A 16,243-nucleotide genomic window follows, 5' to 3' on the forward strand; every position below is an offset into this window, starting at 1 on the left:
AGAACCAACATTTGAGACTGACTGCAGTACAATTTTACTGCCGCCAACTTACATTTCGCGGAAAGACCACAAAGATAAGATAAGAGAGATTAGGGCTCGTACAGAGGCCTATAGGCACTCATTTTTCCCTCGTTCTGTTTGGGAGTGTAACAGGGAGAAAGAGGCTAGTTGTGGTACGAGGTACCCTGCGCCACGCTCCGTATGGTGGATTGCGGAGTATGTATGTAGATGTAGATACGAGGGGCGTCCACAAAGTAAGTTCCGATCGGTCAAAAAATGGAAACGACTATGAAAATCCGATAAAGCTTTGCACAGATGTGTTGGGTAGTGTCTCTAGTATGACCCCAGATAGCATCACGTCGCTCTTCTCATTTCTCAGCTCACAGTGAGCGCGTAAAGATGTCTAGAAAATAGTGTCTCCCGCCAAGTACGAGGGCCTGGTGAAAAATTTCGCCTGAAGCTATGCAGCCAACATTACATATCTGTCGTGCTGTTTCTTCTTCGAGATAATTCTCAGTCGCATTCTGCAGGGGCAATGAAGATGCTCCTGCATCGTTTTCGATTGGAAATGTTTGATTACACACAATATAGCCCGTAATTGTCTCCCTCTGAGTTTCATCTCTGGTCACATGAACCGCTGTCTATGAAGACAACATTTTGGCACAGACAACGAGCTGTAGGCCAGCTTGGAGAATTGGTGGAAAGCACTGACGGCTGCCTTCTATGATGAGGCTATTGAAAAGTTGGTACAACGAGACGACAAATGTCTAAGTCAGAACGGCGACTACGTAGAGAAGTAGCCGGAAGGCGTAGCTAACTGTTACAAATAAAACATTTCTGATATTCATTGTGGTTTCCTTTTCGCGATCAATCGTAACTTACTTTCTGGACAGGCCTCGTATAAAACCATGCTGATCCGTGGACATAAGCTTCTCGGTCTCAAGAAAATTTATTAAATTCGAAGTGAGAATATGTTCAAGGATTCTTTGTTCTACAAAGCGTTAATTTTTCTGTCAAAATATTGTAAAAATTTCAGAGCCATATTTGAGGACAAGTCACACGGGGCATACGTTTGACGAGTAATTGTGCCAGGGGAATCCTCAATAGATCGACAAGAGTCGAGAGCGAACGGGAAGAGAAATCAAAACAACAGCGGTCTGTCACACCACACTGTTGTCCTGTGGCATCGAGTGTTTGGTAATTGGTGCTGAGAAAGCAGCGAGGCAGATCCTCCGGGGTAAGTGGGACCGCGCTCTGACCTCTGGCGTCGCGCGCCCGCCCCTCCCCCCCCCCCCCCCCCCCCCCGGCGCCACCTTCCAACCCCTCCCCCCACCCCCGCCCCCACCAACCGGGCACCGGCAGCGGCGGACGGCGCTTCGCGGCCGACAGTCGGCGACGCACTTGTGCTCCCGCAGGCAGCCCGCAGCGCGTCCTGCCTCAACAATCGCCTGCGCGCCTCCCGTCGGCTGCGGCCCGCAACACGTGACCCGTCCCGCAGGTAAGCCGCTCTCGCGTGTCTCTTTGGCTCACAAGGGGAGGCCACTACGTTTGGAACGCAGATTTACTGTAAACTTCGTACACTCGTAGTACTCCATGAGGACAACAAAATGTGTAAGCAGTAGCACGTACTTCTCAAGCGTTACTGAGAAAATCGCAAGATAATTTCGCTCTTCAAATATATATCTGTACGTGGCCATTTACACCATGGAGCGGCTGTGTGTTGCCGGCACGGTGGCTCAGCGTGTTCGATCAGAGCGTTAGCAACCCTTTCTAATAAAAAAAAACTGAGCGAACGGATCAACGAACAAACTGAACGGGTGACATCGGACGTCCGTCCTGAACAAATTCAACGAACAATATAGAACAAAATGTTTCCTAAAAAACTTTTATTAAATTGACAATGTTATTTGGCAGTCTACTAATTTTTATTATCACAAATAGTATAATATTCGTAATTATCGACTAGTAAATGACCAAACGCATAAAGTGATACTGAAAATGTATGCTTGTCCGCGTCTTCAAAACTGTTCGTATTTAATCGAAGGAGAACGAGAAATTGCTTCTCGGAAGACGCTATTAAAATACACTCGATACTGCATAACAAATTATCAGTGTCGATTTTTAGGGAAACATTGCGTTATGCATGGTTTGCTTCGAAATTATCGTCTAAAAGAGATGTTTTTGAAAATGTTAACGAGGTTTGTTTTTCCACGGAAAACGTGAAAAGACCTTGCATATGCGGAAACATTGCATTTATTCAATGCAGCTGCTGCCGTTTAACTTTGTTTTCCATGTTTTTACGAAAAATACCATCCTGCAACTTGTAAAGTCGAAAGCGAAGATTAATTGTACATCTTTCGAAAGCCGTCTGTGCCGGTCAAAACTTGGAGGTAACAAGTCGTTGCGGACTCCTTCCAGGTATAAGGGATTTCTCAAATCACGGACAAGGATACATTTTCAGTATTACTTTATGCGTTTGGTTGTTTACTAGTCGATAGTTATGAATATTACATTATAATCATATCAATTGTAATATAAATAATAAAGAAAACGACTCTGTTGAAAATAAAAAAAACTGACGAACGGAACTCGATCCAGCGGCTTTGACGCCAACCACACACACACAAAAAAAATTGTTCTATATTGTTCGCTGTATTTGTTCAGGACGGACGTCCGATGTCACCCGTTCAGATTGTTCGTTGATCCGTTCGCTCAGTTTTTTTTTATTAGGAAGGGTGGCTAACGCTCTGATCGAACACGCTGAGCTACCGTGCCGTCACCACACAGCCGCTCCATGGTATAAATGGCCACGTACAGATATATATTTGAAGAGCGAAATTAATTTGCGATTTTCTCAGTAACGCTTGAGAAGTACGTGCTACTGCTTACACATTTTGTTGTACTCATGGAGTACTACGAGTGTACGAAGTTTGCAGTAAATCTGCGTTCCAAACGTCGTGGCCTCCCCTTGTCAGATAATATTCTGTCTTCTCTTCCTCGTCTTATGTTAATTCGCCTTTTTTAAAGTTCCGTACCTCAGTCGGTGAAAACGGAACCCTAAATAGTAGCGCCTCGTTGTCCGTCGGTCGATCTGTCTGTCCGACTGTTAAAAAACCTTTATTCTCACTAAAGGGTAGGCTTATCAAGCTGATATATATGTCAAAATATTAAACATGGCTGCGAAACAGCAACTGTGTAAATCTGAAGAGGTTGAAAAATCCGCCAACCAGTTGCAAATAAAGGTTTATTAGCCCCTGACCTAGGTTTCAAAATTTGGAAAAATATCTTTTACGAGGTAGTGGTATATGATATAACAGAGCCCACTAGTTCTCAAAAGATATTTTTACAAATTTTGAAACCTAGATCAAGGGCTAATAAACCTTTATTTGCAACTGGTTGGCTGATTTTTCAACCTCTCTATATATATGTCCCATACTAAGGAGTTCGGTGCCTTGGCGATGTAATCAACTCAAGTTTGTAAGGAAATGCAAATAAAAGATACGGCCATTCATGTCACACATTTTGATACTCGCAAACCCTTTGAACAAAACAAGTAGAGTACTTCCCATTAACCTTAGAATCATGAAATTTGGCAAGCAAAAAGATCTCACATGCAGATAAAGGAAAAAAATCCGAAAAGTGTTAATATGTAATTATACCACACGAGAAACATTTTTTTATCCGACTGTCTACCCGTCTGTTAAGACTTCTATTCTCAGGAACGAGTAGACGTATCAAGCTGAAATTTATACCACACACTAAGATCTGTGGTCCCTTGGTGCTGTAAAAACGTTTCGTTTCTGAGTTAGTGCAATCAAAGAATACCACCCTTTAGTTCTCATATTTTGATGACTGGAACTCCTGGGACCGCTATCTTTCCACTATCAAAGTTTCTGACAGGTAAAAATCGTCGAGGTTCCTGACTCTCTGGCTATATCCACTGTCAACGGAACCTTCAGGGCGCCAGTACTGCTCGTACCTGACCCTTCTTTTTTCTAAATCTACACTAGCACGTTTTATTGAAGATTCGAAGCCCACTATTTCATCTTAGTGTTTATAAAGTATTATACTGCAAAGCGAATCGATGACCCGATAAGGGTGGCAGCACCATTGTGTTTTTGCTCAAACAACATGTAAGGGACGTAGTAATAGCGCACGCTCCTGTACTTTTTTACCGTTTTATTTTATTTCAAATAGTTTCGAACAATGTACACGATTCAGAAAATGAGACAAAATTAAATTGTGGTTACGGTACATGCAGGACATGAACTTAGTGCAGTTTGTTAAAAAATATTATTTATACACATTTCTTTCAAAATTTTTTCGTGCAAAGTTAATCTTTCAATTCATTATCGAGTTCAGGAATTGATCAGGTGATAAACACAAATTTAAAATATCATTAAAGATCCCTTTCACAAAGTATAATGAATTTATAAATACAGATGAAGGTTTGACAGTCCAAAGAACTGAAAACTAATCACAGTGGAAAGTACTAAACAGTTCTCTGTTCTTCGTACAGTGTTTTCATATTACACACTCCAATGGAGAGAGTATTAACAGTTGTTTCGTTTCGTTGGTAGCATGTGGCCCGTTTTTTATCCGTAAATGGTGAGAATTTCCTTCCCCTTAAGTACAGGAACAAGAAACGATGATGTATTTGCCGTTGCGTAGCAAGACAGCCTAGACACAATGAGAGGAAGCCGAAAGGCACGCGCTTAAACTCACGCAGGCTGGCGTGAGGTCTGAAACAGGATACGTAATGAATGCTATAAAGAAAAGTACGTAGCTTCTGAACTACTTAACTTTAATCCACATTTGTAGAACATCGCTCTTGATGATACATGCTTCACACTATTAATTATTAAAGCTATGGCGCCTTGCTAGGTCGTAGCAAATGTAGCTGAAGGCTATGCTAACTATCGTCTCGGCAAATGAGAGCGTATTTGTCAGTGAACCGTTCCTTGCAAAGTCGGCTGTACAACTGGGGCGAGTGCCAGTACGTCTCTCTAGACCTGCCGTGTGGTGGCGCTCGGTCTGCAATTACTGACAGTGGCAACACGCGGGTCCGGCGTATACTAATGGACTGCGGCCGATTTAAAGGCTACCACCTAGCAAGTGTGGTGTCTGGCGGTGACACCACAGTTACTACTTTCGCCTTCAAGTTTCTCCTGCGTTTAGAGATGGTCCTATTCAGAAAACGGGAGGAAATGAATGAATCTTAAATATTTTCGGATGTTTTTGACGGTGGTGGCTCAAATGGTTCAAATGGCTCTGAGCACTATGGAACTTAACATCTGAGGTCATCAGTCGCCTAGAACTTAGAACTACTTAAACATAAGTAACCTAAGGATATCACACACATCCATGCCCGAGGCAGGATTCGAACCTGCCACCGTAGCAGTTGCGCGGTTCCAGAGTGTAGCACCTAGAACCGCTCGGCCACTCCGGCCGGCTGACGATGATGATTCAGATGTTCCTAATGAGAATGGAGATCCGGATGATTGCATGAATGAATGTTTTTATGGTTCTGAGGACAATTCCGATGACAGCCAAATGATATGCCAGTGCACGAGCGAGTCTCGGGCGCAGTCCCGAATATATTAACATAAAGTGGAGAGCTGTCAGATGCTACATGTCTAAACATGAAGGTCCTGCGTACAATAGCAATTACTCATTGACCTACACTGTATGCTGACAATACTTCTCGGACACGTTATCACTTTGTCAGAAATTATATGTTCATTATTTATGAATTCAGGTTTCGTCTAAATATATCACCGTCCGTTTTAATACTGATATTTTCTAAAAATCTAATATAGTTTGCTTTATTTGATACTATGTCGTCTGCTCCGCACTCGTTCATTCTGATACCATCTTAAACCGAACCCCAAAGACAAAATAATTCACTCTTTTTTGGGCAAAAAAATATAATTCCAAAAATGAAAAATGAGATAGTATGACTCTCTAACAAGAGCTAGTGACAACTTTGTTTGAGCAGAAGGGTACAAGCGTGCTTTGAACACTTTATTTAATCGTATTAGAAGCATGAAAATATTGTATGTAACAACAAACTACATTCTATGTGTGAACAAACATGTCACATGTCATATTATATACCTAGGGAATCTTAGACCAAAAGCTAGCCACATCTAACTCATTTGGGATAGCCTTCACGTGTTCCTCAACACTGCAGGTGCTTGGGCATAGTTCACACTTTATGAGATGGATAGTGCCTGCTCTTGTCCACAATCTCACAGCACCGATTCGTCTGATAATCGCCGTTTATTAACGATGCTTCTCCAACTCCGGAACTTAGTCTGTCCAAGAAGCTCCAAATGTTCCACTACTCTATATGTCCCTAGGGTGATTTTTCCCTTTATACTATATTCCAATCTCGGAGGTGGACATTCTTTTCTTGTCACATGCTACTCCTTTTTTGTGGTGACTCGGCATGGTCCATTGAGTGGTATATCCACTTGTTTGGCGTGTTCGGAGTTATACCACACAGGGTATGTGCACTCGGCAGCTGAGTAACATAAGGCTCTAGCTGTAGTCCTTACCGTCCTGGGTTGTGCATCCCATGTAGTGCCAGCTATTTCATGCATGGTGTTGTTTCAAGCAGCAACTCTATGTTTCGTATTCATGCAATGTTTCCTATGTGAGTGCTCTATCTAACGTGACAGCAAAGTATTTTGGTGTTGGGCAATGCTGTATTAGTTTTCCCTCCCATGATACTTGTAGCGCCTTGGACTCCTATATATTTCTCTGGTGAAAAACACACCGAGAACTTTTTTTCATTATCTGGTTAAAATGCACAAATATGAGGGTTGGAACTTTAATCATGGCAACTATTTATTTGCAGTAATTCTTCATTTTTTGCAGGTCGTACAAAATACATACGTGTTTCAAAGTTTTACTGACTTTCAAAGTAGTCACCAGCATTGTGTATAACCCCACTGCCAGCGATGTGGAAGTCGTAGGATACTCTTAGCTGTGCCAGTTGTGTTGACAGTTGGACCGGCGCGGTCTATTGCCCGACGAATTTGTAGCAGTTCTGAAGCGAATGCCGTGAGGTGTTTTCTTCAGTTAAGAAATCGAGTTGAACTCACGAGGGCTTAAGTCAGGGGAGCGCAGTAGGTGGTATAGCACTTAGCAGCCCCATCAGTCAAACAAATCAGTAACAGCTTGCACTGAATGTGCTTGAGAATTGTTCTGCAAAATGATGGTCAGGTCCTGCAGAAAGTGTCATCACTTCTGTCTCTATGCTGTTTATTTTTGGAACACAACCTACGAGCAGCTTAAAGACAGAAGTGATGACACTTTCTGCGGGACCTGACCATCATTTTGAGGACAATGCTCAAGCACGTGAAGTGCAAGCTGTTACTGATTTGTTTGACTGATGGGGCTGCTAAGTGCTATACCACCTACTGCACTCCCCTGACTTAAGCCCTCGTGAGTTCAGCTCGATTTCTAAACTCTAGGAAACACTTCACGGCATTCGCTTCAAAACTGCTACAAATTCGTCGGGCAATAGACCGCGCCGCTCCAACTGTCAACACAACTGGCACAGCTAAGAGTATCCTACGACTTCCACATCACTGACAACGGGTTATGCACAATGATGGTGACTTTTTCGAGGGTCAGTAAAACTTTGAAACACGCATCTACTTTGTAGCAGCTGTAAATAAATAGTTCCAAACCTCGTACAAATAACCTTCAGGGAGAGTGAATGTCGCCTATTAAATTCTAGGAATTCGAATCATGGCCTTCTTGCCAAACAAGGCCTTCTTTGCTAACTTTGAAGTCTTGTGCTGTGCGACAAAAGCTGTGAAGTTTACGCAAAGTTAACATTTTATTGTATTTATAATCTGGTGTAAATTGGTGCCTAATACATTTATCCACATCGTCAGTGTGATAATTATTTGTGCACAAAGGTTCTCTCTCTTCTTCTTCTTCTTTGGGGTAGATTCACCAGATCCATTCATCCCTACGTTATGTCCCTTCCTGCCATAATTTGTACATAATCGACTTATTAAACTCAATGTTTTGCTAGCAGCCGGCCGCAGTGGCCGAGCGGTTCTAGACACTTCAGTCTGGAACCGCGCCACCGCTACGGTCGCAGGTTCGAATCCTGCCTCGGGCATTGATGTGTGTGATGTCCTTAGGTTAGTTAGGTTTAAGTACTTCTAAGTTCTAGGGGACTGATGACCTGTTATGTTAAGTCCCATAGTGCTTAGAGCCATTTGAACCATTTTGCTAGCACGTTACGTAACCTTTACCGTCAACACCCTCACTCAATTCTCCCCGTCATCGTCAGTGAATTTAATAACGTTAGCTACAAACCGCCGCGGCCGCCCGCGATGTCTGTCTCCTCTCTCGCTTTCCATGCTTGCCTAGGCCTCGGTGCTTGCATTGTGACGTAACATCACGCACTACTTTGAACTGGAACGTGGTGTACCTATTGAGGTGACCAATATAAATCATGCTACAACTGCGGCTACGATTCGTTCTTTCTAGAATTAATACAGCCATCAGAATGCACCGTCTTAGGGTAAAAAGATTGCTGTTTTTCAGGTCTGTCTGGAGCAAGAAATGGCTGACGAAACGCTGAGAAAAATGACTTGCTGCACTCTATATAAAACGTATGATGCTGCCTTTAGAAAAGATATGGCCTGAAATGCGAAACAACGACATTTGACGATACTATGGCTGGTCGGAATATTTTCTCATTGTTCTACTGCCGTAGGGTCACTAAGCCCTTAGGCTATCATGATCAGTGCGGGGTCTCGTCATTACCGATGTGAAAGTCGTCAGAAACGGAGCAGCAGTTCATTTGGATGATGGGGAAGGATACATACATCAGGCTCGTGAAGGGAATTGAAATGTGTGTGTGTGAAATCGTATGGGACTTAACTGGTAAGGTCATCAGTCCCTAAACTTACGCACTACTTAACCTAAATTATCCTAAGGAAAAACATACACACCCATGCCCGACGGAGGGCTTGAACTTCCGCGGGGACCAGCCGCACAGTCCATGACTGCAGCGCCCGACACCGCTCGGCTAATCCCGCACGACAGGAATTGAGATAACAACATTCATTTGTAGTAATTTGGCGAAACCTTAGGAAACCTATGCCCTTCGAAGATTCGAACTCCACACGTCCTGAATACGAATCTTCATTACTACGTGTCAGCTATCAACATTTTACACCGACCGATATGATCTCACAAAATTCAAGGCCACACGTACTTATCTTTGTACTCATGATGGCCAACAGCTGAAAACCGGTTAGTTAAATAATAAATATTGTAGAATATTACGCAAGTGTTGTGTGTTTACCATTCATGACTTCTTATTGTCCTACATGGCCCTTACGGCATACTTTCGTATGTTTTGGCCTCCGAAAGATTTCTCCTGAGCTAAGCGAGAAGAATTAGTCTGGAAACCAAACGACGTCGGCTTCTTGACTCAAAGTTGGCAGCAGTCGTTTACAGACAGATGAGGATCTCCAAAATAAAAACTTGTACTGAAGGTCACGAATATGACACTGCTCAAATTGTATCAATAACTACTGGAAACTGTAAGATAGCTGGAAGTATCTACGACGACAGTGGTTGACCATTTCGCCGTTGGTTTGTCCTATCCTTACCGGTGCCTCCCGCAAGTTACTGCTATTCAAGTGAATTCACGATCAGTTGCTTGGAAACACGCAGAGACGTACTTATTCCGAATGTTTCGTACAAAGATTACCGAAAAATAAATACCAAGTTCTTTTGGAAGTAAAATACGAAAATAAGTTATCATAATTGTGAGTGGCTTGTTACAACAGCATTAATTTTTGCTTTTTGCACAACCATCTTCTTGCGATTTTCTGAGTCCATGTAAAGCTTGTTTTCATACTTCGCATTTTGTCACATTTCATTACTTTATAGCACACAAAATCAACACAGAAAAATGAATAATAAGTACAGGAACATGAACTAACAAAGTTTTCCATACACAAACGATGGGGGAAACATACAATACAGTAAAATAGGTATCGTAGGAAGCTATCACGTACCAACCGAAAAACAAACGACGCTAAATGAGACGAACAAAGATATTATGAAAACAATTCAAAGTGTCCAAGGTCGATAATGTACTGCATATAAATTGAATGTAAAACGAGGACAACAGCTATAGCTCGATTAGATTCCACAGGGAAAACACTTGTGCCATTTCAAGCAGTGAAGGGAACAGCAATCAGCCACAGCTCATATTCATTGCATACCTTGATTTCTCTCACTGCGTGGCTATCTTTAAAATGCAGCAAATGTAATTTAAAATATTAAAACCATTTGTTTATGCACATAGTCCCAACTGGGCTGATTCAGAGTTGACACTGCGGTCGCTGTTTAGAATTGCAACGCAGTTGGCTGCAGTGTACGTCATACCAATCAACAGCTATAACTCTGCTAATAAGAGAACAACACACGACGCAAAGGTCGATTACTTCTGCATGCTGCTGTGAGTGAAATCAGTAATGAACAGTAGGACATGATATGGACCGAGAATAATTGCATGTATTTCTATAGTAATACAAAACCTAGGAAAAGTGGACTGCTCTTAATACTCAATTTGTGAGATGCAAAATGAAAAGCTATTACAGTTAGATATCAGAAGTTGATTTTTAAATAAACAAAATAAAGAACTAAAAACTGCTTGAATAGTAAATTAATTTGTTGAAGCATCCATAAGGCAGTATATTCCCTAACAAAGAAGAAGAAACGTACAGTATATTCCCTAATAAAATAGAAAAAAAGTAAAATTTCAACATTTGTGTTTGGAAGATGGCCCGTCTACTAAATTTTACATACATTGTTCCATTTACACGTGTACCGCCCCTACATGGGGTATTATAGGGTACATATTTTCGCAAATAGTTGTATACAACGTTCTTTGTGCAAATACGCCTCAATAAATCTCCATCGTAAGTACAATATATCGTGCCAAGTTACTGCAGAAACATGAAGAAAGTGATGCATCGGCATGACACTAAAAACAAAAAAGATTCACATAAAATACCATGCATGTCACACCGACTGCACAAACTCATATTCACACAACAGATGAAAGAAGACTAAGGATCCAAAGTCAAAATCAAAAATGTTAGGAACTACCAGAGGGTAGCGTTGCAGTGGTAGACACACAGAAATACAATCGTCACTAACAAAGCATAAGGCAGAAGTTAAATGCAGGAGTTCACAAAACAATACGATATGTACAGTTTTGTACGTCATTGTATCAACTAGTAATCCAAACCAGAGTATACTGCAATAAAAAAAAATCCACTCACACACATTTCAAGTATTTCGCTTATTGTTTCTGTATTTTTATCACCCAGACCCCGAGTGATCTTCTGTAAGATTGTTTAATGGCGATATAAGTTCCACATTGTACTTATAACTGTTGTGAATATATATGCAGTAGATTAGTACCATTGATGTACAGTACTGTCTTTCACATTTTTATAAGATTTTTAATTGTAAAAAATTTTTAGATAGAGTTAAAAAATTCTATAAGAAATTGTATAAAAAATTAAAAAGAAGGAATTTTTTGTTCCAATATACTCTGGTTTGGATAATTAGTTGATATAATAACATACAAAAATGTATAGATTGCATTGTTTTGTGTATTCCTTGACTTTAACTTCTTCCCTATGCTTTATTTGTGACGATTATATATATCTATGTTTACTACTTCACTGTCATCTGGTGGTAGTTCCTAACATCTTTGCTTTGACTTGTGATCTTCTGTCTTCTTTCATACGTTGTGTGAATATGAGCTTGTGCAGTTGGTGCAATATGCATTATATTTTATATAAATCTTGTTTTATTATTGGCATGTCGCTGTATCACTGTCTTCATGTTCCTGGAATGACGTGTTACGACTTGACACGATATATTATACATATCGTGGAGATTTACTGAAGTGTATTTGCGTAAGGTATGTTGAATACATCCATTCGTGAAAGTATGTTTCAGAACTTATTATATCGAACCTGATTATGCTTGTATTTCCGATCTATATGTTTTGTAGATCAGATGAGGACAACTTAGATTTGCCGAAACCGGTAATCATAAATAAAATTATAAATAGCAATCTTGCCTGTTGAAGTTTTTACTTCGGAATTTCATATTACTCTAGATCAGTATTTCCCAACCTTTCTTAGATCTTTACCCCTGAATGAAATCAGACATCAGCTAGTACCCACGTCCTCCCCCCTCCCCCTGTCGTCTGTCCCCCCCCCCTTTCCCTACATTATCATCATCTTTAGCATCTAACTAAACTGTGGAATAAAGACTTTTCTTGGTACACTTTTATTTTGAAAGTGATGAAAGATAAATGTAGTTTTTATATATATGTGTGCTTGTGTGTGGGGGGGGGGGGGGAGGGGAGGGGGAGGGGGCAGGGGTGTTAGAACGAATGACGAAGGAATTCGTGGTGCATCGCAAGTGCTATCCACAACTCTTTGTCAGATAACAAAGCTAACTATCCACAGTGAGGATAGTCACTTGTTGCAAAACATACTCCTCCTGCATTACTACTCTCCATTGTAGCACTTGTTTGACCCGCACATTGCAACCCCATTTAAAATCAACCAAGCTATAATGTGTGCATGATACTTACTGTTCAAAAATCACTTGGTTGCTCTACTTCTTACTTCTGAAGTGGCAGAAACTGGAAGTCTTCAGGCTCTTACTGTTTTGTGTCTGACAACAGCCAGTAATAGTAATAATAATAATAATAATACTGTGTACAACAATATAGTAGCCGTTACGTAGGTACTGCTGTGTCGTGCTGTCAATTAATTCATTTCTCTGTTTCGAAGCGAGTAATGAAGCAATTTCCGGACTACTTCAGGTACTATCTACAACTTGGAGAAGAAATTTTCTTGAGATACTTAGCATTTGTTACGTATGTGTCTTATTTTTATCATCAGAGATGTACGGGACATACCGCAACATATGTGTGTAGTGGGTGGACTATGTGAGGAATCTGTAACGTCCACCGCACTAATGCTACTAATTGAGAAAAAGTTCAAATGGTTCAAATGGCTCTGAGCACTATGGGACTTAACTTCTGAGGTCATCAGTCCCCTAGGACTTAGAACTACTTAAACCTAACTAACCTAAGGACATCACACACATCCATGCCCGGGGCAGGATTCGAACCTGCGACCGTAGCGGTCGCGCGGCTCCAGACTGTCGCGCCTAGAACCGCTCGGCCACCCAGACCGGCTGAGAAAAAGTGATTATTGACAACTTATATAATCAGCATTATATTCTTACAAAATTTCGATAATAGTAATAATCTTCTGAAAATAATTTAGTTTCTTGACTGAAACTGAATCGAATCGTTTATTTTTACCCCTTAGAAAATTACATTTTACCCCTCACGGGATAATTACCCCCAGGCTGGAAACCACTGCGGTAGATCGTCTCTGTCTTTCGGCGATGCCACGCAAATACAATATAGGAAAACATCCTTTTAGATGCTTCAGATATGATGTTTTTTCTGCGTGCGTGCAAAGTTTCGAACAATTCTAACAGATGGCAGAGCGGCGCTGAACCGTCAAGTTGCGCCTACCCAAGACGCTCGTTATAAGCGTCGTGCTGCAATTGGATTTTTGGTGAAGAGAGTTACTGTTGTGTTGCCAGAAGAGCCAATAGTTACAGCGTCAGGAAGAGCAGAAACTGACCTTCATGTTCCAAGGGCGCACGTACGGTTGTTTGTAGGGGAGAGGCTGTACCTGGGGGGGATGGAGTACTTTTAATGTTTTGGAAGACGAATGGCGACTTGTAAGTAGCCATAATAAAGTTCCAGTTCCTATCCTGTTAAAAACCTATGTAATATCCACTTTTTACTCATTTTCTTGAAAGAAAAACCCCGGATTACACCATCTTTCTTCCATTCTGTAAAAGTATGGAGGGGGTAAGTGCTCACCACCCCCCTCCTCTCCCCTCTTCTTGCCACCAGGAAGGAGCGCCCTTGTCATGATCGGCCACACTCAGGACATCCTATCATCCACTGTTCCCGACATGGTGAATAGCGCGAATTCCATTATTCGTGCAGTTCCGCGTTCGCAACAACTACCTGTGAGCACTCTAAGCGCGTGTGAATGATTGAGACTCTTGGAAATTCACAGATGTGCTGAAGATGCGTTCCACGAATGCTCACAACAGACCACAAGATTAAAAGAAAAGCCATTTCTGTCACGGATCGTTATATGTGGCAAAACATGAGTGCAGTACTTTGAGCGGAAGTAAAAGTACAATCTCTGGCGTGGAACCTTCCGCAATCACCTAAAATGGAGAAATTCAAGACAACTCCCTCTGCCGTAAAAATCGTGATGAACTTTTTTGGGATAATGGGACACACGTTGAAGATGATGAGGGCGTAATTCACGCAGTGAAAACATGGCTACACTAACCAGGACAAGAGATTTTACCAACATGGCATAATGCTATTACACAAAACTGGCGTAAGGCCATAGATTATGATGGAAACTATGAAAAAGAATACTAAATGCACAAGAAATATTGACTGATATTGTCAGCAAATTCGAACTCTTAAGAATAGATGTGTTCTGAGAAAAAGATTGTGGGGCATTACTTATTGAATGACGCTATAACAGTAACGTAAGATTCATACTGTACAAATATATGTTTCTAATTTTAAGATTTCATCACATACTTGTAGCACGTTCAGTCAACATAACCGAGGGAACATATTATGAAACGTCCCCCTAGAAAAATTTATGAATTACAGTGCTGATAAACCTCTTACATTATTTGATTTTCAAAGAGCTGAGTAGAACTGAACGTACTCAGACATTTCGCTCTTTACCTATTCTGATCAACACTAAACTGATACACAATATTTTTAGCGCAACGCAATCTGACTTTGAAAAATCCCTACAATAGAATGGCCCTGACTAACAATAACCTATACCTTCATGAATCACTTACCTCACAAAAATCTTCGTTACTCGAACTACTGAAATACAGCGAGCGCCACTACTGCCAGCCAAATAAAAGATTCAAACCACTGAAGGCACTAGCTACTGATAGGCATAGTTAGCAAATGAAAGATTTTGGTATAGAACAAACAATGTATTTACCTTAATAGTGTTCCAAAGTCATAATATATATAGCAGTTCATGACATCCAGTCTTACAAATTTACTGTCTCTGATGGACGCACGTCCAGATCATCCGCTCTCAAAACTCCGCCATTTCTCTCCCCACATCCACCACTGCTGGCGGCTCACCTCCAACAGCGCAACGCTACGCGCTGTTCACATCCAGCTGCCCACCACTACAATAGCAAATTCCAACAATGCCACCCAGCCACAGACTGCACACAGCACAGCCAGTGATTTTCATACAGAGCGCTACGTGGCGGTGGCGTTACCAATATAAGAACCTAAACAGCCTACTTACGATATTAATACGTTTCTGATACGTTTCATTTGACACATTATTGGCACTCTCTACAAATCACAGTTTCAGATCACATGCCTTGGGGATTTAAAGAGAATTTGTTAACAGCTATTGAAAATGAATTATGTATCATAAAATTTAACTTCTGAGAACATTGTTGACGAAAGATAAATCCTCCCCCAGTTTTCTTACGACTCCAATGTACAATTCTCTTGTTCCTATTTTACACAAAGGCTTCGGTAAATGTCATCAAACGGTCTGTATCAGTGTACTTTCATGGATTACCTACCGAAAATCATCACTGATTAACTGTGAGAAAATCCATAGTGACTGAGCACAAAATCCAGGCCTTGAATACCTCTCACATGAATGAATCCATATGATCTTCATACATAAAAGTATAGCTTCAAGCAGACTGTTAAATAGATAGATTACGTTTTATTATTTTCTCTTGGTAACACTGCGAAACAATATAAAATGCTTGTTACGACAGCCAAATGATAGTGTTGTTTGTATTGTTTACTGACATTGGGCAACATACGCAAGAATCACGAACGACGTGTTCTTGAGTGTTGTTCCAGACCTTGGACTACAGAAAGAGAGTGGAGCAATTCATAACTTCGCTGCTAGGGTATAATTTACTGGTTCAGTTTACATAAAAATTATATAGGAATTCTCAGCATACACTCATGGGAATCGCTGGAAAAATGATGACGTTGCTTCGAACAGTACAGTAGTAAGTAATACATGCAGCTCGG

At 41.1% G+C, this 16,243-nt stretch overlaps 1 protein-coding gene across 1 annotated transcript in view; it reads left to right on the plus strand.

Annotated features, from left to right (window-relative positions):
• Positions 1-1,396: 1,396 nt before the first annotated feature.
• Positions 1,397-16,243, plus strand: part of LOC124711420 (putative fatty acyl-CoA reductase CG5065) — a 262,399-nt gene continuing 247,552 nt past the window's right edge. Inside the window, exon 1 of the mRNA XM_047241483.1 lies at positions 1,397-1,498. The gene's annotated coding sequence lies outside the window, so the exon portion shown is untranslated. The remainder of the gene's footprint in view (positions 1,499-16,243) is intronic.

This window comes from Schistocerca piceifrons, chromosome 8 (genome assembly GCF_021461385.2).
Source record: "Schistocerca piceifrons isolate TAMUIC-IGC-003096 chromosome 8, iqSchPice1.1, whole genome shotgun sequence".
Classification (NCBI taxonomy): domain Eukaryota; kingdom Metazoa; phylum Arthropoda; class Insecta; order Orthoptera; family Acrididae; genus Schistocerca; species Schistocerca piceifrons.